Source organism: Mustela nigripes, chromosome 18 (assembly GCF_022355385.1).
Source record: "Mustela nigripes isolate SB6536 chromosome 18, MUSNIG.SB6536, whole genome shotgun sequence".
Taxonomy (NCBI): domain Eukaryota; kingdom Metazoa; phylum Chordata; class Mammalia; order Carnivora; family Mustelidae; genus Mustela; species Mustela nigripes.
The window spans coordinates 18236789-18264268 of NC_081574.1; the positions used below are offsets into that span (position 1 = coordinate 18236789).

At 44.2% G+C, this 27480-nt stretch overlaps 1 pseudogene; it reads left to right on the forward strand.

Annotated features, from left to right (window-relative positions):
* The first annotated feature begins 1618 nt into the window (after positions 1 to 1618).
* LOC132006425 (14-3-3 protein sigma-like) lies at positions 1619 to 27058 on the forward strand (annotated as a pseudogene).
* Positions 27059 to 27480: the final 422 nt, after the last annotated feature.

The following is a 27480-nucleotide window of genomic DNA, read 5'->3' on the forward strand; positions in this document are numbered from 1 at the left end:
AAAAACAGAAAATGTTTATATTACCTGACTGCTTAGAAAGCAGGTTTCCTGGCATCCATCCCCTCAGTGCCCCTGTGTTTTTTCTGTTTGTATCTGTCTGCCCTCTGATCTGTTATCAAAACCTCATGGAGGTTGAGAGAGGACTAAAGCTGGAAAGACTGGAGATCGAGGGTCCATCCTCACCCCTTCCTCCACATTACAGATGAGGAATGAGGCTCATTTGGAACAAAATGGTCAACTGCCTCTCCAGGTTCCTAATTTCAGGTCCAAGTTTGTTTTCTTGGGGGAAAGAGGCACATCATCTGTGTATCACTCATAGCAATAACCCACACTATTGATAACCAGCACAGTACAAATCTATAACCTCCTTTATCACACCACTCCTGCTGGCCTTGTTGAAGGGTGACAGAGACCTGAGCTCCACAGGCTGGGGCACGCTGTCATTGCCCTGGCCTCCTCCAGGAAGCATACTTCCGAGGCTGCTGCTCTAGGGCTGACGGCCAGAGGGGCCACGCACTGGAGTGTGCCTGATTTCTGGCCACTTTGGGTTTTAGGTGACCAACTTTCAATCCTGTTCTGTCTCAGATAACTGAATACCAGGCTTTGCCAGAAAATGGACATTTTACACCCAGGTTATAAATTGTCATCAAGAGGCTTTCAGAGAGGTGGACATAACCTCCAGCTACTTTGGCTGAGTGGCACCACCGGAGCTCTACCTGGACCTTTAGGAAGAGGTCTCCTTGGAAACAGGTCTGCTGCTCACATAATGTGATCACCAGGCAGGGCAGAGTCCCGGGAGAGGTAGAACATGGCTGCACCAACAGCAGAGAGACTTCTAAGAAGTACCAGTGCGAAGGGACCTTAGCCATCCGGTCCATCCCCCTCCCCCATTTCAGAGATAAGGATCTGAGGACCAAGGCAAGTAGGGTGCACTTAGCAACCTGTCGAAGGCCGCCAGTCAGGTGCCTGCCTCTGGGAGTTCTCAGCCAGGCATTTAGCTGCCGGGGTCCAACCCCCTCCTCCATACTCCTCCACCTCGGCGTAAGGGAGGCAAAAAGCCATGCTGGGGAGGCATGGGCTTTGGAGCCAAGCCAGCCACACAACCCCCCCCCCCCCCCCGCTTCCTCAATCGTTAAAGTTTGGGCAGGTCCCCCTGCTTGAGCCCCAGTTTCCTCTATAAAATGGGCATCATAGTTCCCATCTTTCAAGAAGTGCGTGTTAAATTAAATGACTTGAGTTTAGGGACACCATAGTTTCCGGCAGTAAATGCCCCACAATGTAGCAAGGATTTATTCCATTTACTCCATTACAGTCATCCCCCTGCCCCATCAGGGGATACATCCCAAGACCCCCAGTGGATGCCTGAATCCAGGCATGATAAAAAAAAAAAAAAAAAAAACCCTCCAGATACGATTTTTTTTCTATTACATAAACATCTGGGGGAAAGTTTAATTTATAAACTAGATGAAGCAAGAAATTAACAACTAAATTGTACAAGTTTTTGTACCATACTCACCCCTCTTCTTGAGACGCCGAGAGGCGATCCTACTAAGGCGATGAAAGGAAGCGAGGTGATTGACGTAGGCGACGTGACGTAGTTTTGTCGTCTCCTGACGTCATGACGCTGCAACGTCAGAAGGAGGAGAATCTGGTTATGGCCCGCGGTTGGCTGTGGGTAACTGAGACCCACCCGGAAAGTGAAAGCCGGAAGCCACGGACTACGGTACTCAGGCCGCCCCGCTTTTTGAGCATCACGGGCCTTATCCAGGGCAGGATTCCAAATGCACTGCGGGTCCAGCTTGCTGGATCGGGGGACAGGACACCCATGATGATAATTCGACGATTTCCAAAAAATCGAGGACAGCAACAAAGAATAAAGCCCTCACACCTCCCGGTTGGAGAAAGAGAGACTATGCCCCATGAGTTGGCTTGGGGGTGGGGGGGGATTGATGTGGGATGTGCCCTCCAAGCACGTGTGGAGGAAGGTTTATGGAGCTTGCTTTCTTTCTTTCTTTCTTTTTTTTTTTTAATTTCTTTTCAGCATAACAGTATTCATTGTTTTTTCACCACGCCCAGTGCTCCATGCAATCCGTGCCCTCTCTAATACCCACCACCTGGTTCCCCCAACCTCCCCCCCACCCCCCCCACCCCCGCCCCTTCAAAACCATCAGGTTGTTTTTCAGAGTCCATAGTCTCTCATGGTTCACCTCCCCTTCCAATTTCCCTCAACTCCCTTCTCCTCTCTAACTCCCTATGTCCTCCATGCTATTTGTTATGCTCCACAAATAAGTGAAATCATATGATAATTGACACTCTCTGCTTGACTTATTTCACTCAGCATAATCTCTTCCTGTTCTGTCCATGTTGCTACAAAAGTTGGGTATTCATCCTTTCTGATGGAGGCATAATACTCCATAGTGTATATGGACCACATCTTCCTTATCCATTCGTCCATTGAAGGGCTTCTTGGTTCTTTCCACAGTTTGGGCCATTGCTGCTATAAACATTGGGATATAGATGGCCCTTCTTTTCACTACATCTGTATCTTTGGGGTAAATACCCAGTAGTGCAATTGCAGGGTCATAGGGAAGCTCTATTTTTAATTTCTTGAGGAATCTCCACACTGTTTTCCAAAGTGGCTGCACCAACTTGCATTCCCACCACGGAGCTTTGTTTCTTGGCTCTGAGTGGGGGTCGGGAGTGGGGAGCAGTGGAAGGGGGGAGGTGGGCAAACAAGAAATGCTGAATGGCTTAGTTGTCTTGGGACGTAATAACACAGGATCCACCCAGACCAGTGGTCCTCCACCTAGCAGTTCCTGGGAGCTTGTTAGATACCGATTCTCCAGCCGGATCTTGAACCCAGTGAATCAGAAAAGTCTGAGGATAGGCTCCTGCAAACTATTTACCAAACCTTCCAGGTGATTCTTAGACATACACACTTTGAGAACCTCTGATCTCAGCCATTTATCCTGATTTCCTGGTTGGTAGCACAGTGACTATCCATCTGAGCTGCATAGAAGTAGTCCGGTGCCAAGTCTACAGCTCAGAGCAATTAAATCAGAATCTCTGGGATTGGACTCAGGCACCAGCTTTTTTAAGACTCCTCCAGTAATTTCAGTGTGCAGCCAAGCTTGAGATCCACTGATTTGGAGCAAGAATTTTGAATGAAGCAGTAAGTCATTCATACCATTTGTGAGAACGTGATAGTGTGTGAGAGTATCAATCAATTCAGAGTGCTAGGAGTCACCCCATTTCCTTTGCTCAGAGGTTTTCCCACCATGACTTCCTCAACTGTCCACTGCAGTTTCCCTCTCCCCAAGAGAAGTTCTGAGAACACTTGATCCTCCTACCCATTCACCCACCTCTACTACCATCCAATTGTTAACGTCCCTGAATTCATGGACTGGTGTTAAGGAAGTGTTAAAGAAGATCCAGGAGGAGGCTCTATTTATTCTCTTGGAATCCACTGTGAATTTCTAAATTAAAGACAATTGTGTTTCCATCGTATATGTGTCTCTTCTGTCGTATTTTGTCTATAGTGCTTATTATGTTGATGCATTTTATTCAGCTTTCAGTTCACATCAGCACCAAAGCAAGCTAATAAAACCCTATGTGATTATGTTTTGTTTGGCCTTATGAAACACCCAAGTGTTTCACCAGCTGGAAGACTTAACATTCAAGACAGTTGGTGGTCTTCACCACGGTTTCCTTACCTGGGGGAGCGTGGGTAGGAAAAGAGAATCAGTTATTTCCCCCAGTATTCTGTAGACTGGACTGCAAGACAGTTGGTGAGTAGCCTCATGGTGAATAAAAATAGTATGTTTAAAGATGGGCAAGACGGGGCACCTTGCTGGCTCAGTCCATTAAGTGTCTGCCTTCAGCTCAGGTGGTGATCTCTGGTCCTGGGATCGAGCCCCACTTTGGGTTCCCTGTTCAGCAGGGAGCCTGCTTCCCCCTCTGTCCCTCACCCCTCTCTCACTCTTTCTCTTTCTCTCTCTCTCAAATAAATAAAATCTTAAAAAAAAGTAAGGATGGGGCAATAGGATAGTATATCTAAGATGACATAATAAAGGCTAGGCTTACAGTTTCAGCTTCAGATAAATTACTTGGAAGTTTTAGAAATCTTCCAAGAAGCTCAATTTAGAAATGTGTATAGTTTGTAGAGTTAACAATTTTTAGTCTGCCAATAAAAATCAAATGTCCCTTCCCAGAGGATTTTCTAGGCTACCAACTTCCCACAAAGTCTCCAGGCATTCTGAAACCCCCTGAATTCTATTTAAGGAGAAATGGATAGTGAATATACTTGCTCATATTTCTCTGCACATGTTAGAATAACCAATCACCCTGCTCTCTCTGAAACTTTCCCAGCTGAGCGCTGAAAGTCCCATGTCCACTGTCCATCTGGAGCAAACTGGGACAGTTGGTCACCCTACATAGTACCTAGAGATGCTTGTTTACCATCTATCTCTATAAATCCTCACCTCTGCCTGACTCAATCACTGCTTCATCTCAAACCGTCAGCACTGTGCCGAGAAAACACACACACACACACACACACACACGCGCGCGCGCGCGAACTCCTCCAATTCCTTCTTCACAATGCTACTGCAAATACATTCTTTCCTTTTTCTTGAACTTCTACTTCACATTTTTCCCACTGCCATCACCACCCTATCTCTCCACAGGGGTGATTCCAAAGACATCTTGTTCTTTTTAATCAAACTGCCAGAACAAATGTAGGGAGGAAAGGGAAGTGATTCCTGTGTTTCTGAGTTGAAACTAGATGAAAGAGTCTATCATAAAAGTTAAAGAGTGCCTTTTGATTCAATGAAATAAATCTTTATTGCTTATCCCTGAAGTGCCAGATACTGTGCTACACTGTCTTGGCAGTAAGACAAGTCCGCAATATCAAGCTACTACATGAGACAAATGTGTCCCCTTAGCTCAAGAAGACTCCCTGGCATCCTTGTCCTTGTTCCTTGATTTTCCACTGGAGTGGGCACACACGGCTTTGGTTTTTGCCATCCCTTATCTCGGGCTGCTCGTAGCAATGGACTGAATCCACTGCCACTTTGTTCTTTCTAATCTCGGGGCTGCTCCAGAATTATTATAATAAATCCAATTAATTTCTCATAGCGATTCCAAATTCTGTCCACCCTAAAGCCCTTTCGTGCATCCGTCACGCAGTCGCAGGCCTTTGTCATCTGTCCTGCTGAGATCAGCACCATTTGGTGGACTTTCAGCGAGCGTTCACTTTCCTCTATTAAATTTTCCCGGACTCATTATGGTCATTTTCCCTCATCCTGTGGCTTTCTGTAAGGAAACTTATTTTCTCCTCTCTGAGGCTCCCCCTTTAGCCTCTATCACTTCTTCTTTAGCTTGCTTCTTCAATCATTACCCATTTGATGTATTTTTTCCTGCCCTTTGACTTCTCTTCAACATGCAAATGTGCTTATATTACAAAGACTCTTAGAAAAATTAAAAAAAAAAAAAAAAAAGAGGGGATCCAATTCCACCCAAACTATGGAATTCCCACACCTCTCCTGCTTTTCACTAACTTCCTCTGTCCACACCCTCCCCGCCACCCCAACCCTCACCTTTCTCATGGATTGCTCAGGCCATTGCCTCAACCCCATGCAGCGTAGGATTGGCTCCTGCTACACTGAAATTTTCTCTCAGGGCAGACGTATCAACAAACAACTCGTAAAATGGGATGCCTCTTCTGGTCCCTCACCCAGCCCAGCCTCTTGGCCTCATTTGAGAGTGTTGTTAATGCCGACCTGTCTCACGTTCTAGATCCTGACTCTCCTCATCCTTCTCGTGCCCTGGGCACATCACTCTTGTTGCCTGTTTTTCTTCCATGCCTCCTGCCTCTTCCCAGCCTCAGTCTTGACCTCATTTGGTGCCGTGGGCTGCAGCTCTTGCCTCCCGTCCGCCTCCCCTTCTCTGAACCCTCCCCTTCACTTTCTATGCGTGTTTCCAAACACCTGAAAGGCAGTTCCGCATGGGAAAATCCCAAGATCCCAAGATCCGCGAACTCAGTATGCCAGAAATGAAGTTCATTACCATCGTGTCTAGAACCTGTCTCCCAGGCTTTTCCGTCTTGGTCCCGGCATCCATTCTACTAACTCAGATTCCTGCCTTATTCTTTACTTTTTCTATTCCTAACTTCTAGGCATTTGGCAAATAACATCATGTTACTTTTACTGTTGGAATTTCTCAATACAAATGGCAGAATGGCGACTCAGATTAAGCAAGAACAGGGGAACTACCTGAGACCACAGAAAGGAGAGCTTCACGTGAATGCCACCAGACTTCTTTCTTCACCTCTCAACTGAGCTTCTGTTTGCATACTCTCCATTCATTCGGGCTCCTTCATGGGATAGGGGGGCCACGGTCAGCAGCAGCTCTGAAGGCACACCCTGTTACCAAGAACAGGAAGAGACTCTTTATATGTTCCAGGCACATCGCTTCTCGGCCTTTTGGCTAAGATCAAGGGTATATGTGCCAGGCACCATTGCTAGGCACTTCAGAGTCCTCAAGGGAAGAAGAAAGAGAAAAACTAGTCTCCAATTCAAATTTAGAAAACCCATAGACAAAGTCTAAAACAGGCCAGTGTAGGTCATGTCCTCACCACTGGAGCGATCACTGGGTCAAGGACCATGAAGCAGAGTAACTTGTCAGATGTGGACACGGCCTACTTGTGAGCTTGGGGATTCACATAGGAAGGGTGCCATGAATGCAGCAGGTAGAAAATATGCAGGGTTAGATTTTCAGATAAGAAACTGAAAAGCAGAAACTCAACAGTGCTTATGAAGGTCCACAGGACTTAGCGTTATGTTATGAAAATTAAGGGGTAACAAGGAACAGTATCTGAATAGACTCCCCATCCACCAAAAAAGAAAAAACCCATACAGAAGAGAACCAAGACTTTGCTTAGAACACAGTTTTGGGAATACATTAAAACACAAATAAATGGTTCACCAAACCCCCAAATTTTATGCCAATGGTTCCTAGCCTCCACAAGTAGAGAATACCTTTTAAAATTAAAAAATATTTTGGGGCACTTGGGTGGCACAGTCGTTAAGCATCTGCCTTCAATTCAGGTCATGATCCTAGGGTCCTGGGATCGAACCCCGCATCGGGCTCCCTGCTCAGGGAGCTCCCCTGCTTATATTCCCTTTCTCGCTATGTCTCTCTCTGTCAAATAAATAAATAAAATCTTTCAAAAATAAAAATAAAAAATTAAATTAAAAAACAGTCAAATGTATACATCATAGCGATTATAATGATAAAATGCACAGTGATGTGACAGGATGGCACAACTTTGCACTACAGTACTGTTCAGCCGATAGGTGATAGGCCGTCTTCTGCACAGAGTTCAAGGGCCCATGGAGGTCTGCAGTCATGAGCTTTTCTTTCTCATAGAATTTTGGAAGGATTTTTGCCTGGAAAACTTTGGGAGAAGATACTGAAATTGCCCACTGAAGCCATTAAAAAAACCTCAATAATGCACCCATGAGATGCCTGTTTTTAAGCAATTTAAATTACCAGTGTCCCTTTTTAAGGTAAATAGTTGGCAGTTTTGCCCGCAGGTTAACGAACGTCGCAGTCATCGTCTGAGACTCCATAATGCTGCCTACAGAGGCTGGTGTTTATGGTCATGTATGGTGTCCTCTATTTGTCATCTGTTTCTGCATCTATAATTCATCTATAGTCTCATTCATCAGAAGATTTGTAACCATAATGAAGCCTAAATGGAGCACATATGAATATGAATTCCATGATATGTAAATTAAGCCTCGGGTTATAACATTTAGGGGAGGTATTTCTCCGAGGAGTGAACGCTGTCACCTGACGGGTGTGTTCTGAGAGGCTGTTTTCCTCTTCCATGGTCTAAGATTTAAGATGTACCTGGAAACATTCTGTGGGAGTGGGTTACCCCACATCATTGTTGTGAAAAGCATTATTCTATGCCATGCTCAGTTGGATTTAAGCATGAATAAAAACAAATGTTCAAGAAGCTTGTTTCCATACTAAGCTATTTCATCTGTTATCTTTTCCTTTTGCCCTCAAATGGGACCAAAAGAGCTTCCAAAATAGAATGCAGCCTTGTGTGAAGTCAAATTAATCTCTTATTTATAATCTATCATGGAATAATTGTCCTGAGTATTATTAGGCTGCAAAGCTATTCTATTTATGTTGTAAAAATATTTTTAAAGGAAAAGGAAAAGCCATCTGAAGTTGGATATTAAGAAGAGAAAGCTATACATTGTGTTCTGCATTTGAAATTCCACACACCGTCAATAATCCAGATTTATCCTATAAAGAAAGACATGCATCCCTTTGCCTGATTTCTCCACTTCAGAGTTCACTTTTACCATCCCCAGGTCTCCTTGTTCAGTCAAATGTGTATGAAGTCTGAAGCTTTCTAAGAAGTGCCCTGCCCTAGCCAGGATCAAAGGGAATGTTTCTAGAATGGGACATCTGCACTAGGGCTCCCTTGGTTCACTTTTTTCACTCCACATTTTTTTTTTATCAACAGCAGTGAATACTTTTCAGAAACAAAGCCACCTGCCGTCAAATACAAGCAAAGCAATGCTGACCCTTTGTGTGCCTGGGTATGTGTGTGTGTGGTGGGCGTGTGTGCAGCCGTGTGGGAGGCACTTACATGGCGGACCTCTCTTCAGGGTACTGCAAAATGTTCATGGAGCTGGAATTCACCTTCCTGGAGGGCGTGAAGCTCCAAATGGCCATGTTAGGGAGTGACCACTCAGTCGCCTCTTCATACGAAGGGTCAGACGTCCTGCCTGAAGTCATTCATGCGGAGATGTAGCTAGCTTAGCCACGTGACCCCAGGCCTGGGGGATCAGGAGACCCTTGCCTTTCTTAGCTGTCAAAATAAGGGCATGAGACAGTATCCCTGGGAGCCTCAGTTTTCCTCTGGGTGGAAAGAGAAGTTTGGGCTAAATCTGGGGTCTCCACGTTGGCTGCATGGTAGACTCGCTTGATTTTCTTTTTCTCATAGTGATGCAAGGGTCTGACTCCAGACCAGTCAAATTAAACCTCAGGGGCTGGAAACTGGACTTGGGTATCCCCTCCTGGCTGAAGCTCCCAGGCTCGGTGCAGGCTGGGTGCAGGACTGTGGGGTGAGGAGAGCTCCAGGATCTGTCCGGCGTCAGCACTGCTCGGCTTGCTGCTCATCTCAGGGCACCCCCCACCCCCACTCCCCAGTGTCAGCTGGTGCACCCTGCCCAGCCCACCCTTCCATGTGCAGAAGTCAGTAGGGCCACAGTACCAACAGGATCTGCTGAAATAGTCAATGCAATTAATCAGAATACGTAAACGAAAGTGTGAGGAGTCTGATGGGGGGGGTGGGCAGAAGATCTATTGTTTAAAGCGAATCATCATGGCTCCTCAGAAAACAGGCCAGCAGCAAAGCCCCCTCTTGCTTCTCTCAGAAGCTGCACGGGCGAGCTCATTTGCCTCTTCCTACCCAGCTCCGACTTCCGTTTTGCCGCTCAGCTCTGTGCTGCAGAGATAAACTAATTTAATCAAGAGCAAGCGCTGCATTTTGATCTTGCAATCATGTCACATAATTCCATTTCCAGGGCAGCGCCACACTTCCCTCTGCCCGGTTCTCTAGTCTCTTGAAGCCTCCTACCCCCTCACTCCACCCCCAGCCCCCGCCCCTTATTCCTTCTTAACCTGTCCATCCCTGAGTCCCACCATCCCCAGACCGCCCGACTGCCATGAGCCCCCAGGCCCCTTGGCCAGGTTTTCTTCTGTACTGTCCTGCCTCCCCCACTCCTTCCAGCCAGTATTGCTGGGCCACCGGTGGCTGTGAGGATGTGAAAATCTGAGACACAGGCATGAATAATGAATTGGGAGAGCCAGACTGAAGTCGATCAGAACTGAGAACAGTATTTCAGAGATACAGCCAAATGACTTAGCAAGAGGTGGTATCAAGTTACCCCAAACCCCAGAAGCCCCAGACATACTGTTAATTATGAGAACGCAGTTCTGAGTAGGTGAGGCTCTGCAATCATCCAAAAGCAGGTTAAAGCTCCATACTCTGCTTTGAGGCTAAAGCTGGGAGTTCTAGAAGGTGCCAAGATGCTTGCCCCACCTACTGCACCTGCCAGCCAGTGCAATGACCGGCTAGATGGCCAGCTTTCTCATTCCAAGATCATCACAGTCCCACTGGGCAGGGCACAGCTGAGCTGGGATGGTTAGAGCGGACAGAACTCTGCATAGCAGCCAGGCTATTCCCAGCCGGGGAGCTGGGAGGTGGGGAATCTAGATTGTGAGTTTGCCAGGGGGGAAACAGGTTAGACATCTGGAAGCTGAGGAGAGTGGTCTGTTGCTTCTCTTAGTCCTTAGAAGCCAGCCTAAGTCCCTGCTGTCAGCTCAGATGTGCCTGATCCCTTTCAGTCAGAATAGGATTCCCATTTAGTTGGAAATCTCCTTGGGACCTCCTTTTACAAACAATACTTGGTGGATGAGTCTACGAAGCCCGTGGTCCAACCTGGGGACATGCTCGAGCTGATGAGCAAGAGGCCCGCAGGGTCATCCCAAGTGGCATTCTTGCTGTCCCTCACGTCCCCACCCACCTGTCCCCCAAATGCAGCCAGACATGTCAAATATGAACCTGGCAATCCCACTCTGTTGCCAGAAACCTGTCAGTAGCCTGTCAACTGCAGAACAGAGGCTAGATTCCTAGTCAGAGCGTTCAAGGCATCTTTGACTTGGCCCAAGCTCCCATCTCTAATTCCACCTTTCCAATAGTGACTCGACCTGACAGCTCAGAGAAGCGGCCTGCTTTGTTCTTTGTGTCCTCTCTGCTGTTCCTCTCCTGCATGACTTTGCGCAGGTCGTGTCATCTGCAGAAACTTCTGTCCCACTCATGTCTGTCTGCTGGATGAACACCCATTTATCCTCCAAGACCCAGCTTAAGAGCTCTCATTTTTTTCCCCCGAGAGCCCTGAAATTGCATGAACTTTCTTCCTCTTGGACTCCCATCGCACCCACTGCCCATTTGACATTGAAGGACCTCTTTGGGAGACTAGACTGGACCCAAGGGCAGGGACCTTGCCCCATTCACCCAGGAATGTTCTTAGCATCCAATTACAATGCCTGGAATACAGTAGACATTAATACTTGGCTAGAGAGTCCTGACTGGAAAAGAGTCGGAATGGAGGGAACAGTGTTCCAACCCGACAGGCACGGATATTTCCTAGTTCCTGCCTTGCACAGAGGTCCAGAGGTCTCAGCTGCCCTCCTCTTCCTCATGATGGAGAGCTTCAAAGCACACATATGACAATCCCCACCTCCCCAGCCTCACGGACTACACTGTGATCTCATGCTGTCGGCTGCTCCCAAGTTCCCAGGCTCTTCTCATCTTTGTGGGGCCCTCACAGGCAGTGGAGACATGCTCTGGTGACTCACACGTTGTCGGTGGTGAGTTAAATCTTCCCAGCCAAAACCGACTTCATTTTCTCAACATCTGAGTCATGGAGGAAACAGGTAGAGCAGGTATGAATCTCTGCAAATCTGAATGGACCAAAAAAAAAAAAAAAGTGTCTTGATTTTTTCATAATTCAATTTAATTTCTATTTCAAGTCTCATTCCCCCCCCCCCCCCCTTAGGGTGGCAGAGTCCATTTTCTGTCCTCTCCCTTTTCCCCAGGGCGGCATCACAAGTACCAGGAGGGACTGAGTAACCAGGAGGAAGTAGCTGGTCTACATTCTCTGTGTCATCTGTTCATTCTGGGTCCTACTGGGAAGCCCCATCTCCTCTAAGATGACCACCACCTATGTGCTTGCTGAGGTGGCATCATTCGCATCCTCCGTGCTGTTCTTGGGAGCCAAAAAGCCATGTTGGGGCTGGAATGGGGCCTGAAACTCTGAAGGCTGACTGAGACCACATCTGCCAAATCACACTTGAGAGTCATGGCCACTTCCCGGGAACCTTAAAGAGATAGGACACAGGTTCACTCTAGATTCTAGAGTCTAGTAGATTCTATGAATTTACGTGTGAAGGATTTTTTGTTGGTTGGTTGGTTTTTGTTTTTGTTTATTTGATTTTAGTTTCCAAGCATCTCTAATATTTGACATGGGGACCAGGGTTCAAGGTCTCCCTCCTCGGACACCCACCAGCTCTCTGCTTTCATGACTCCCCTGGTCTAATTGGTTCTCCTCCCCACCTGTGACACCCTTTCATAACCAGCGTGTATGTGGGGGTCAGGGGGGCGCCTTCCTACTTCTCATCTGCCTATTTATCTCTGCCCTGTTTCTGTTTCCTCACAGTCTGTTCTTTTGAAATTCATAGCCCATGGAGACATTTTTCCCTCTGATCTTTTCTGTTATATCCCTTCCCTGGACCAGTGATTACCTGCTACAGTCTAATTACGGAATGGAGAGAAGGGGTAAGGTACAAGAGGGAACTGGCGGGGAAAGTATTGTTAAGAACGTTAGCAAATGCAAAAGTAGGGGTGCTGGGTAGCTCAGTCAGTTAAGGGTCCGACTTTTGATTTCAGCTCGGGTCATGACCTCAGGGTTGTGAATGAGCCCCGTGATGGGTTCTTCACGCTGTTGGGAGTCTGCTGGAGATTCTCTCTCTCCTTCTCTCTCTCTCTCTTCCCCTGCCTGAGCGCTCACTCTCTCTCAAATAAATTAAAATAATAATAATAATAATATTAGCAAACAGGAATGTAGCATTTACAATGAATCAGGCACTGTTCTAAGGACTTTACATACATTAAATCACAGCAATGAGGCAGACACTATTGCAATTCCCATTTTACAGATGAGGAAATTGAGGCGAAGTAGCGCCAGATCGTTGGAGCTGGGGTTTGAACCTGGGCCTCAGGCTCTGAGTTTGTGCCCTGAACCGCTACAATGAAAGGCTCTCACAAATCAGTGCCCCGCCACACATGTCATCCTCAGCATAGAGCTGTCTTCCCTGAAGATGTGTAGGAGAAGAAAAGTTTTAAAATATTGTGATAGAGCCCTCTCTCTCTACTCAAAGTGCTTAGGCTGGGATTTAACAAATTCTGATTTTCAGGAGAAATCTATCAGTCATCCAATTGAATGTCAAAAAAAAAAAAAAAGCCTTAAATTCTTTCAAAAATAAAATCTCCCAATAGCAATGATGCCACTGCCTTCGTCTGCCAAGAACATTTTGTCTTGCCCTTCAGCAGTGGGGTCAGAGAGGGCTTGACCTCTGAAAAGGTGTTCCAGTTCCTTCTATTTCACTCTGCGTGTCTTTGACCATTGCATCTAAGAACTAACACCTTTTGGAATGAAAAGTCACCCAAGAAAAAGCACTGGTAGGCTTCTAATTCTTCTAGGACAAACATTCTTAACATCTGGGGGGATCACAGACATGTTTGCAAGTAAGAACTGCCTCCCCAGGAAAATCAAATGCACATATCCAAATGCATAAATAATTTATCAGAAGACTGTAGGGGGTGACTCCTGGATGGCTCAGTCGGTTCAGTGTCTGCCTTTGGCTCAGGTCATGATCTCAATGTCCTGGGAACAAGCCCCACATCCAGCTCCCTGCTCAGTGGGGCGTCTGCTTCTCCTTCTCCCTCTGCCGCTCCCCCTACTGTCTCTCTCAAATAAATAAATTTTAAAAAAAAAAAAAAAAAAAGGACAACTGTAGGGAGATTACTGAGTCCTGGACTGTGTGTGAATTCTTCCTGGAAGTGAAATTGCTTTACTTATTTTGGTACATTGAACACCTAGCAGAGAATAAAATAATTGAGTTAGCCTCATCCTGCTTCCACCCAGCCCCCATACCCATAATGTCTCTCTGTGGTACCATAAGAGACAGAGAATCTTCCCCTCCCTTTAATACACCCCAGATTCTCTGCAAATGTGGGTGCTCATGAGGACTTTGTTCTTTGGGCACTGCGTGCCTCTGTGTTTGCTTCTGAGAGAAAAGCCCTGACCATTTGTAGGAGCTGATCAGAAGCTGCCATTCTGATTTCTGGACAACTTGGAGGCTACACATAAAACTCTACATACTGCGGTACCTGGGTGGCTCAGGTCATGATCCCAGGGTCCTGAGATCGAGCCCCACATTAGGCTGTCTGCTCAGCAGGGAGCCTGCTTCCCACCCCCCTGCCTTCTGTCTGCCTCTCTACCTACTTGTGATCTCTGTCTGTCAAATAAATAAATAAATAAATAAATAAATAAATAAAATCTTTAAAAAAAACAAAAACAAAAACAAAAAAAACTCTACATGCCTCATGGGGCCAGTTAGGGAAGGACCAAGGCTCTTGGTCTCTTCATAAGCCCATAGAGGACTCCTTCCCAACCCCTCACTGCAGGGTAGCCAATCTTCTGATTGGCTTTTTCCACAAAAAAGAGGCAAAAAAGGTTTTTCCCTTTTCAGAAGGGACTTCAACACATCAAGTTTTAAAATACTGTCCCCCCAAAAAATAGTTAATGGGTTTTCCAGGACCTCAAGAGTATCATGGAGGTACAGTTAGCTTTGTTTCTCAATCCTCTAATCAAGCAACAAAATGAATGTTTGCATCAAGACCAAACATTATTGGGAACACATAGATGGCTCAGGATAAACTCTGTGAGCAGTGCAGAGTCTACTGCAAGAAATCATTGTACCCTACAAATGAGAACATTTACATGATTATCGTTTGTGGTTCATTGGAAACATGCCACCAGGGTGATTATTAAGAATAAGCTGAGCACACAAAGCAGACAACTAAAAGATATTGGGACATAAAAATTGCATTTTCTTCTTCTCATTTCCCATTTCCTTTCCTCTAGTGGTGGGGTGGCAGGGGGTTCCCTTTTCATTGCTTCTTATCAAACTTCCCTATTTGTCTGATGATTTTTTTTCTTGTGACCTATTCCTGCTACCAAGTTTTAATATCTTAACTGTGTTCATGAATGCTTACACCATGAAAAAGGCCATCTTTGTTTCTCTGAGCCTTTGCAATACACACCCATCTGTAACTGTTCTAGACATGTTCCTTGTTATAAGTATGTTTATGATTATATAAAACACATGCAAATAAAACTGTACCAGTACATTCCACGTATTATGAGACACCACAAAATAAATTATAGAAGGATGAGATGAAATAATTATAAATAGAGCACTAACATTTTACTCTCTTTCCTGACAGATGATCCATTTCCCTTTGGGGAACAGACATAACGTATCAAAGCAATTAAACGTAGAGCGAAGCCCTCCAAAAGGTCTTAAATTGGATGTCACTGCCTCAAATTATAACCCGTAATAGTTCCTTAAACCTTCCCATTTGTATAAGTGAGCTCAGAGGAGACTCTCTATTGTAAATGTTTGTGTCCTCCCAAACTCGTATGTCACAACCCTAACCCCCAGTGTAGCTATATTTGGAGATGGAGTCTCTAAGGAAGAAATTCAGGCTAAATTAAGGTGGTGGTCTGATCCAAATGGATTAGATAGGTCCAGTGTCCTTACAAGAAGAAACACAAGAGAAATCATGTTTTCTCTCTCTCAGTGTCTCTCTGTGTGTATTTATATGTATGTGTGCTCACACTGAGGAAACACCATACGAACACAAGCAAGATGGTGGCCATCTGCCAGCCAGAAGAGAGTACTCACCAGAAACCAGCCCTGTCAGGCCTTGATCTGGGACTTCCAGCCTCCAGGGCTATGAGAAAATAAATTTGTGTTGTTTAAGCCGCCCAGTCTGTGGTATTGTGATATGGCGGCCTCAGCTGACTAAGACACTCTCAGAACACTCTCCAGATTATTCCTGTACCCTCAACTCTATAAACACACAGACAGAGTCTTTCAACATCAAGTTAATACTTTCTTCAGAGCTGATCACAAAATTGTGTTAGGTAACAAATTTCAGTAGCGTCAGAAATACTTGGTGGTAGGAGAAACTCAGACAACGTCCCCCTCACGTGGGCAAGTAAGAAACACAGGGCCAGTGTAGCCCAGCTACGCAGCAGACCTATAGACCTTTCCTTTTCCCTCAGATAGGCACCGGCTTCCCCAGTGGACTGTATCATAACTGCCCCCATGATTGTGGTTTTAGGATGTGCCTCAGAGAGGCAAGAATTGAAGTGTCTGTGGGAAGTAATTAGAAACTGGAGTTCAGCACTTGAGAATTTTTATAGACCTCTGTTTCTTGACATAATTGTTTCTTCTGTTTCTTGACATAATCTACTTTCCCACTGAAAACAACAAAGATAGGTGCTATTTTTGTTTATTTATTTTTTAAAGATAAATTTCTTTCAAAATGCATGCAAGAGTAAGTTAGAAAGGAAAGAAAATCAATGGAAGGTAAAAGTTAATTAAAAGGAGAAATATATAGAGGTAACTAAACACTGAATCTGGCTTTTGCTCTGAGGTAATGTATTAAACCCTGATTACTCCGAACTCCTGTTTTTAACTGCTCTGCAATGTGTAAGACATGAGACAAATCCTTGAGGCCACTGAGGCAAAAATCTGAAAGGAAAACGTATAAGCAATCTAGGAAAGTCAGACAAATCGGAAAGCATGGAAAACACTGCTAAAAAGTACTTGTTTCTTTCAGCCTTGAAGCTGGGTTGAAGGAAAAAATGTTTCTCCTGAGAATTCGTAAGTAGAATCCAGTTTTCATGGGCATTTTCTGCTCAAATTCATAGTACTTCGAATCTACAATTGATTTTAAAGTAGCCCTTAGTTGGGAATGCCCTATTGGTGCCAGGAAGAAGGAAATGCATATTGTTTTTGAAGGAACTTACCTTCAACCAAAGCTTCAAAAATTATTACAGGTAAAATTCTAGGGAACATAAGTCCCCATAGTCAATATCACAAGAAACACATAAATGAAAGGCATGAATGACAGATTATAAAATCAATCAAGAAGATTTGAAAGACTCCAAAAGAATGACTAAAAAAAAAAAAAATAGAAAAAGAGCAATTGAAAGTCAAGCCCAATATTCATAGTAGACACAGTTTAAGACTAATTTAGTGAAATGGAAAATACTGTAGCAGAAATTACCCAGAATGTAGCACAGAAAGAAATGAGGTGGAAAAAATTTAAAAGTCATTAAGAACCTTATAATATAGAATGAGTTGTAGAATCATAAAACCACAGTTGGAATTTTGGAGAAACGTAATAAAGAAAATGGAGAAGAGGTAATATTTAAATTGAAAATGGCTCCTAATTTTCTGTTACTGTTGACAGATCGCCATACTCATACTAAAAAGATGAATATATGTGTATATACAGTGGGATATTACTCAGCCATATTATGCAAAGTGAAGTAAGTCAGTCAGAAAAAGACAAATGCCATATGATCTCACATATGTGGAATTTAAGAAACAAAACAAAGCAAAGAAATAAAAGAGAAACAAACAAAAACAGTGTCTTCAATACAGAGAACAAACCGGTCATCGCCAGAGATGAAGGGAGGGGGTGACTAGATAAAAGGGATCAAGAGTGCCCTTATCTTGATGAGTCATGTACACAGTTGTTGAATCATCATCTTGTACACCTGAAACAAATATAAACCGGATGTAAATTATACTCCAATTTTTAAAAAGTTAAAAAACATTGAAAAAGAAAGACATTTTCAAAGAAAGTTACGTTTTAAAAAATTTACAACTGTACCCCTCATAACCAAACTGCAGAAGGGAAGGAATGAGATCGTCTTAGAGTAGCCAGAAGGAAAAGATGGTCAAAGAAGAGTTCTCCAACAGCTATACTGCCAGCTGACTTCTTATCAGAAGTAATCAGAAGTAAAATCAGAAGTTGGTGGAATAATTTTTCAATATGCCGAGAAAAAGTGAACTCAAAAAACTAAAGTTTTGTATCTATACCCTATCACTCAAATATGGGGCTGAAATAAAGATATTTTAAGACAAATCAACACTAATAGAGTTTCCAAGAAATAGACCTTTCCAACAAGTTATAAATAGGCATTTCGTATAGAAAGAAACTAATCCTCAACCCAAGGTCTGGGATGAAAGAAAAAAATGGTAGAGAAATTAGTAAAATTGTCTGTAAACTTATAATGTGAAAAACAATAATAATAATATGCCCTTTCAGAGTTAAAAAAAAGACAATTAAAATACAACAATGGTATAGAAGTAAGGAGGAGGTGATTGGAGTTGAAGTGTTCATAGACTGGATAGTTTGTGAAAATGGTAAAGATGCTGATTTTAGACTTTAAGTACTTTCACTTAAAAATTTCCCAAGGTGACCATTAAAGGAAGACAATGCACATATTTAATTCTACTTCTAGGAATTTACAAGAATACCAACATATTGGAAACATTATAAATGGTTATCAATAAAGAATTGGTTAAAACAATTATGGATAGTAAAATACTATGAATTCAGTTCAGATAATCGGGCGCTATGCAGCCATTTTAAAAATGCAGTAGCTATGTATGTATTTCTTTGAACTAATCTCCAAGGTAAAATTAAAAATGGTGTGTGTCATATATACTATTTATTGTTTTTTTTTAAAAGAAGGGACTGAAAATATGTGCATACATTATGCTTTTATTTTTATAGGGTAGCTCTGAAAGAGACACGAAATTCACAACAGTTAATTGACTCAGGGTTAGCTTTAAAATTTTCTAGTGCATATACATTCAAAAGCAAGATTTCTTTTAAAGACTTATCAAAGCAGGAGAAAAGCTTTATACAAAACCAAATACCCAGAGAAAAATACATGCACAGGGGATTGCAAACACACACACACACACAGGACCTGAGGCAAGATGTACGTCTTTAAACTGTGTACCTCACCTTTGTGGGAGCAAAACATCTAAAATAGCCCTCTGACTTTCCCTTTTCTCTATATAATAGCAGAGCTCTAATCCTTGCATTTGCTACAGAGTGTAGTATGAGCATTTCTTTGTTTCCTCTTACATCCTGTTTGATTGTACACTTCTTGAAGACCTGACCCAAGTATATTATTTCCTTTGTAGTTCTTTTTTTTTTTTTTAAGATTTTATTTATTTATTTGACACAGAGAGAGAGCGAGAGCGAGGGAGAGATCACAAGTAGGCAAAGAGGCAGGCAGAGAGAGAGAGGGGGAAGCAGGCTCCCCGCTGAGCAGAGAGCCCGATGTGGGGCTGGATCCCAGGACTCTGAGATCATGACCTGAGCCAAAGGCAGAGGCTTAACCCCCTGAGCCACCCAGGTGCCCCTCCTTTGTAGTTCTTAAAATATTTTTAGTATAAGCTTTGTATATAGTAGGTGCTTAATAAATCAATATGTGAGATACTATGTATTGTATTTTATGGGTTTGAAGTTTTTATGCTACCCAATTGACCTAATCATGTGAATGAGTTTTTATAACATAAGAAACTCATTGGAAAGTTAGATGAATTTTGGATGGTTTTAAAATTTGGAAGTCCACTAGTTTCTTTCACCATCTAGATTTCTTGCTAAATTTAACACAGTAGGGAAGACTTACTTCAGGCATCTAGGAAAGCAAAAACCACAATACAAAATAGTCTTGCAAGCAGCCATATTAACACGTTCTTAATATCTTCATTCTGTGTGACCTGAAAACCAGCATGTGGGATGCATTCCATTATCACATTTGTACATGGCACCTTCTGAAACTCTTGTCTGAAATGAGGACCTCTAGTCTATGGTCATACCACCCTGAACACGCCAGATCTCGTCTGAAATGAGGAACTCTTGAACTGAAAGCCAGATTTGAGGCCTGGAGGGGGCAGTTATAGTCCTGGGTGTGCAATGGAGAATAAAGCATTAATCTCAGCTACTCAAGCTAACAACACTCATTCAGGAACCCCTGAGTTGTACAGATCTGTTGCTAGAGGTACAGAGTGGTGTCCTTGCAGTAGACGAAGGAAGTAGCTTTCTCTGTCCTGAAGTAGGGTTTGGTTTGGGTTTTGGTTTTGGTCACGGAAGAGCTTCTTCAAATGAAAGCATGGAGGAGATTCCAGTGTATAAAATAGATGAATTCAAAATGGGGGTGGGGACATCCCAGAACCCCAACTTCCAAATCCTAGATCTATGGAACCCGAGTCAGTGGTGTTCCTCAAGCTCTTTTCAGTGTGTGTGAGAATCAGCTGGGAGTGGATAGAACAGGGGCTGATCAGAACATCTGGGTGGGTCTGAGACTCTAAATCTTAACAAGCATCCCGGGGGTGTGGGGGCTGTGCCTGCCCTTCCTCCTCACAGTCATGCCTCACAGCGACAACGCTCAGCAGAGCCCAGTGTGAAAATTAGCCTGCAAGAGGATCCAAAATGAGTCTTACTCTCTGACTCACTCATGAAGCAATGGCAGTGAGAGATTCTCCAGCACTTCAGTTGATTTCCCCATAATTTCCTGAGCCCCCCCCCCCCACACCTGACTCAGCAACTACATTTTATCAGCCTGCTAAAAGGAAGTGTAAGAACGTGTTTAATTTCAGGCAGCCATAGAGCTCTAAAAAAGACTAACATTCCACCGAATACCCATTTCCCAAATTATCTCAAGAGAAGGAAGACAAGTAATGTCTTGATCCTATGGAACTGTTTAGGACAGCAGCTGAAACCCTAAAAATAGCTGAATCCTGTTCCGAGCCCCATCAGGGAATTCCTTCCCAACATTTGACATCAATGGATCGCCATGAATGCACAGCTGCCTGGCGACACAAATGTGCCACACAGTGCTGAGACAAAGGGTCTTAGATTCTAGAAACAGCGGTCGGTGGAGACCCTGCACCAGACTGACTACTTTCTTGTCTATGAAAATGGACATTGGCAAAACCTGTATGTCCAAAACAGGGGACTTGGGAGGGGCAGGAAGTACATTTCGGTTTCCATTTTGGAGATAGTAAAGCATCACCCCTGATGCCTGCCCTGCCTCTCTGCTTAGACAGTAGACGAACTCTAGAGCGGGAGCCAGCATGTGTGTGTGTGTGTGTGTGTGTGTGTGTGTGTGTGTGTGTGTGTTTAATCTAGATTCTATCACAGTGTTTTTTGGCTTTTTTAAAATTTTTTTTAAATGGTGCTTGGTAATTCCAAGTGATTCTGCCTGGGCAGGAAAAAGCCTGGGGGTGCTAGTTTAGATTTGCAAGACCCATTTTCCTTCAGAAGAAATCACGAGCATGCTTACATATGTCAACAGAAGTTGCAGGATCTCATTTTATGAATATAACACCTGGGACTAAGTTTGGCCCCAAACACCACCACCACCACCACCACCACCACCAACAACAACAACAACAACAACAAAAACCACCCCAACTATGGCGAATTACAACTGGTATTTCTCTAAGACTTGAACTTCTCAGAGAGCCTGAGCATCCATGTAAAGAGATACTGTATGACTTGCTCTTTTCTCATAAGGATTGTGAAAAATTTATTCTGAAGTCTACAAAGCCCTTCAATTCTTAGTGAAAGCATCTGGGTAAAAAAGATGATTATTAAGTATTCATCTAATTTTTAAGCGAGATTACTAGAACTTCTAAAACTAAAATGAGGAGCGCAGTGGGTTAAAGCCTCTTCCTTCAGCTCAGGTCATGGTCTCAGGGTTCTGGGACCTAGTCCCGCATCGGGCTCTCTGCTCAGCGGGGAGTCTGCTTCCCTTCCTCTCTCTCTGCCTGCCTCTCTGCCTACTTGTGATCTCTGTCTGTCGAATAAATAAATAAAATCTTTTAAAAAAATTAAAATGGGGGGAGCCTGGGTGGCTCAGTTGGTTAAGCATCTGACTTCCACTCAGATCCTGATCTCAGGGTCCGGGGATCGATCCCAAGTCCCGGAGTCCGGGTCTGCACTCAGCAGGGAGTCTGCTTCTCCCTCTCCTTTTCCCTTTGCCCCTGCCCCTTGCTCTTTCTCTTTCTCTAGCTCTCAAATAGGTAAATACATATTTTCTTAAAAAGTATTAAAATGAGCATTAACCTTCAAAACGATTGCTCCAGAACACTGGAGCTGTATTTCAATGAAGCTGCCATTTCTCAAAATATTTCTTGACTTCTATTTTGTGAATTGTCTTTAAACTCAAAATAGGAGCCACATAAACACAGTCCTAATACAATATCTTTTAACTATTCTAAATATATACATCTTTCGAAATGTGAAAAAAAGACCATCAACTATTCTGTATCCTAAGGCCCATATCATGGACCTATCACCCAAGAAAGTTTAAACTTAAAGTTGAAATTTATTTTTTGTTGTTTATTGAATGAAATCAGGATTTTTTTTTCCTATTTCCCATCTGTGAATGCATTTTCAAAATACATCACCAAAGTGCCATCCCCAGAATTTTTTAATAGATTTTATTTTTTAAAAAGATTTTTACTTATTTATTTGACAGAGATATCACAAGTAGGCAGAGAGAGAGGGGAAGCAGGCTCCCTGCTGAGCAGAGAGCCCAATGTGGGACTCGACCCCAGGACCCTGAGATCATGACCTGAGCCCAAGGCAGAAGATTAAGCCACTGACCCACCAAGGTGCCCCATCATCCTCAGAATTTTTATTTCCCACTGAGAATCACTGCTATATTTTAGTAAAAGCTTATTTCTAATCAAAACTCAGCTTCATGATTCCCGTTACTCAACAGCTTGCCTCTGAATGAGACCTTTTTCAAAAATCAAATCCATTTTGAATGGAGAGAGCTTGCCACCCCAGACTTTGAGGGCAGTTTCCGATGGATTCTTACACACTTTTCACACTGATACTCAGAAAAGGACCGTATCTGTTCGTGTGCTCAAAATCTAATATGTTAAGAAATTAATTAATAGTTATTATTGATTGGTTATAGTTTTTAAGCATAGAGATTGTTTTATGTTACAGGTTATTATAGATGACAAGCTGCATTGTAGAGAGCCAGGCTGATCACTGGTTTATTTGACATACAGAATATTAATCGAGAACCTTGAAAACCTGGCATTGAGTGTATGTAGAACATGACTCCATAAGCAAGAGCTAACTGTTGTTATAGAAGCAAGTGTGTGTGTATATGTTTTGAGCAGTGAGAAGGGGATGAGTTGGGCAAAAAGATAGATTCAAACTTACCTTGAAGACATTTTTGAAGCTGACCACTTCCCAATAAACAACGAGAAGAATGTGATCGAAGAGAGAAGTTTGTAAACTACTTCGGCCATGAGTACGGCTTGGATATTTGTTCTTATTTACTAAAGTCCATGCCCTGTCAAAGTGGTGTTTAAAATATTTGAAGTTTGAAAGGCATGGGTCATGACGGGATACAACTTTTTAGTGAAAGGAAAATCATTTGCGATATTCACTTATGGAGGAGGAACCTACCACAGCCATCTTTACCTAAGAGAACTGGATCGGGGTGTGATGACACCCATGATGCTGGTGGTGGTTGCATCATGGTTCAATTTTTGTTAGAGGGAGTGATCCTTTATCTCTTTCTCATACCTTTCTTCCAAATGGGCCCACTGAAGCTAACAATGTGATCTCTGGAAGCTTCCTGTTACCTCAGAAGCAAACACACAGATCATGAGTTGCTTATATTTTGAGAGGGTAGAAGAAAATGAGCCAAAATGAGAGACCACGTAGCTTGTGAGAAGTAATACTGTTAGACCATAGGGAAGCTGGGAAGCAGGTCTTGACTTCCAGATACAGCACTCTAGTCAGATAAACTCAATGTGATGTTCAGCGGTGACTTTAGGCTGTTTTTGCTCTGGTAAAGGACACAAAAATGTTCATTCTGTGGAGCTACTGTGTGGGTTTTTCAAAAATATGTGTTTTATCAACACTAGCATTAATACGAATACTCCAGTAGTTAAACAGAGAAAACAGGAGACAAAACCTGTCCTACACCTGTCCAACACCTATTTGGTTCAAATACCAGCTCTCCCACTCTCATGTAGTGTGGGCAGTTGAATGAGTTAACCACTCTGGGCCTCTATAAGCCATTTTTACTCATAACACATATGACACTAAATGTGGGTTTTCCACACCAAGCAATTCCGCAACTTTCCAGACACCAAGTGAGTGTCCTACAATGCAATTCAATTCTGACCCTAGCTACCCAGACATAGTGTCAAACCCCACAGATTAAGGGTTCAGGCCCACATATCTTCCCTTTGTTTTAGATACAAGCACAGGTCGTGGTGGTCTCCCAAACTTCCAAGTGATTGGCTACAAAGTGGGGATTTCCTCCACCCCCTCCTTGGGTTCTGTAATTTGCTAGAGTGGCTCAGAGAACTTAGGAAGGCACGTTACCTGCCATGAGTGGTTTGTGATAGAGACAAGAAGTCAGGAATAGCCAAACTGAAGAGAGGCAGCGGGCAAGATATATGGGTAAGAGGCCTGGAGTTTCCATGCCCTTTTCAAATTCACTTCCCACTCAGCACCTTGAGGTATTTGCCAACCAGGAGGCTCTCTGGCCATCCCCCAGCCCCCAAACATGTTTCAGGATCCTTTTTTTTTTTTTAAGATTTTATTTATTTATTTATTTATTTAAGACAGAGAGAAGAGAGCATGAACAGGGCAGAGAGGCAGAAGCAGGCTCCCTGCTGAGCAAGGAGCCCAAAGTGGAGTTTGATCCCAGGACCCTGGGGTCATGACCTGAGCCAAAGGCAGCCACTTAACTGACTGAGCCACCCAGTCACCTTCTAGTTTCAGGATCTTTATGGAGGTTTCCTTACATAGGCATGATTGATTAAGGCATAGCCCCTGGTGATTACCTCCATCTCCAGCCTCTCCCTCGCTCCCCCTGAAGTCAGGGAGTATGGGTGAAAGTTCCAAGTTTCTGACCATGTCTTGGTCTTTTTGGTGATCTTCCCCCCTCCTGGAGCTATCTGGGGGTCCCCAACCACCAGTCATCTCATGGGCATGCAAAACACATTCCTGTCCCTCCAGAGATCCCAACAGCTTAAAACTCTCTTGTGTCAGGACAGGAGTCAGGGACTAAGACCAAATGTTGTAACAAAAGATGCCCTTATCACCCGTCTCGCTCAGGAAATCACAAGAGTTTTAGAGTTCGGTGCCAGGAACTGAGGACAAAGACCAAATATGTATTTCTCGGTATATCACAGCCTCAGTTTCTCCAGCTGTGAATAAGATTATGATTAATACCTCACCTAGTAGTTAAGAGGATTCAACCTGTCACTTGTTAGCAAACACGTGGGATGGACAGACTTCCCCTTCGGTGACAATTATCCTATTTTTCCCTGTTCAACAAAGACACAGTAACCACTCCTTTTGTGTCCATCTCTGAGCTGGGTACTCTGAGGGACACGGAAAAAGAAACAGAGAGGTTTCAGGCCACCAAACACCCCAATAGAGCTGCACAGGCCCCTTAAGGGGATAATTTTTTGCCACGGTAGGAACTTAGTTGGTGGAGTGGCTGGACATTTATTGTGAAAGTGTGTCAAGTAGCAGAGTGTCTCGAATGTCAATGATTAGCTTACTTCCACTCCGAGTTTAGAGACCCACTTCATGTATTTGTTTAGAGATCAAGGCCTGTGATACCAAAAAAGGAAATGGAACATAGTTCTCCTTGGGTAGCTAAATCCAGAGTGCTGGGCAGAGCTAACATCTGCCTAGTCTTTCTAAATGAGTTGTTGTGCATATCTTAGGTTAAATAAAATAAAGCAAAATAAAAAAAGAAAGAAACCTCTCACAGTACACCGGCAGAAACGTATTATTCAAATGAGATCAAATATTTGTATGAGCAGTACGGTGTTCTATAAATGTTTGGCAAGCTTCCACCTACACATTTTATTACCTTTGTTATTGTAGCGTAAGTTATCTTCGAAGGTTTTAAGGTTGTAAGAACATAAGTCCTCCAGCTGCACGAGGGATGTTTAAGAGAGAACAATGACTGTGCGTGCCCGTGAACACACATTGCGAGGCGCTCTGCGGAGAAAGGGGATGTGTGGTTCCTACAGGCTGCCGTCATCTTCAAATATTTAAAATATTGTTCTATTTTTAAATGCTTTTTTTTTTTCCAAATTAAGTCTGGAAATTGTTTCTGATGAGAAATAGCATACCGTCCGTGGCAGAAATTTTGCAGAAAAGTGTTGGGAAGCTGATAAAAATGAAGTGTGACCTCTGTGTCCCTGGCATCCCAAACTATGACCTTGAACCGAAGACAGGTTACTATCTTTGCACTCCCAAGATGTTAATGCATGAACCCCTCCAGTTTTAGTTACTTGAATGCAGTCCCCACTCCCCAACACCCACATACATCCCTGTCCCATGCCTATCAGCTGGTGTGAAGCTTTTCAAGGTGCCAAAATGTATGTTCTCAGGAGCAAGTTTTTGGTTTTGTTTATTTCCTGTTCCTTGGCCTGCAGTCTTTACTGCTGCTGCCCCTTGTAAGAGTGCAGCCCTGAAAGAGTCTGACACTGGTCCCCAGGTAGCCAGTTAGCCCACTGCCTGCCTGTGTGTCCTGCCACGGAGGGAGCCCCTGTGATCCAGAAGGCCATGCTGGCAGAGCAGGCGAAGGCTATGGGGACATGTCAGCCTTCGTGAAGGGTGCCATGGAAAAGGGAAGGAGCTACCCTGTGAAGACTGAAACCTTCTCTCAGTGGCTTTCGAGGATGTGGTGGGAGGCCAGAGCGCTGCCTGGAGGGGCCTGTCATGCCCAGCAGAAAAGCAATGAGGAGGGCTAGGAAGGGAAGGGTCCGGGGACTGGGAGAAGGTGTGTGACGGTGCGGTGGGCCCGCTGGACACCACCTCATCGAAGGTACCGGTGACGCTAAAAGCTGGGTCTTCCACCGGAAACTGAAGGGTGACTACACCACTACCTGACTGAGGTAGGACCGAAAGCATATCATCGACCCTGCCCTGTCAGTCTGCCAGGAGGCCATAGACCTCAGCAAGGAAATGGCTGCCTGGCAATCCCACTGGCCTGGACCTGGTCTCAAGGAACTTTATGGTCTTCTCCTATGAGATCCCCAACAGCCCAGAGCAGGCTATCTCACTGGCCAAGACCACCTCGGACGAGGCCATGGCTGACCTGCACACCCTCACCAAGGACTCCTACAAAGACAGCACCTTCATCACGCAGGGACTGCAAGACAACCTGGTGCTGGGGACGGCTGACAACACCAGGGGAGAAGGGGTGAGGCTCCTGAGGAGCCCCAGAACTGAGCCACTCCTGCCCCTTGCTCTGCCCCCACTCTCCACAGAGAGGATTAGTATGGGGTTGGAGACCTCACCACTGCTCTCTGTACCCTGTTCCTGAGAACACTCGCCTCTGAACCAGGTCACTGCTCACCCCCTTGACCCTCTTCTGTCCCTATTGCCTCTTGATCTGAGGAACTGAGAAGAGTCCCACCCTTGTGGCTGAGAACTGGGCTATGAGTGTGGCAGAAGCTAGAGATGAGTGTGTGTGTGTGTGTGTGCGCACGCGTGCACAAGACCAAGAATGAGAGGAAAAGCATGACTGCTGTGTGTGACCATGTTTCTTCCGAATAAAGTTCCCCACCACCCCCCCAAAATCGAGTATAGCTCTTCTAGGCCAGTCATCTCTGTCATCCTAAGCAAGATCTCTTTCTGCAGCTGCAGGAAGG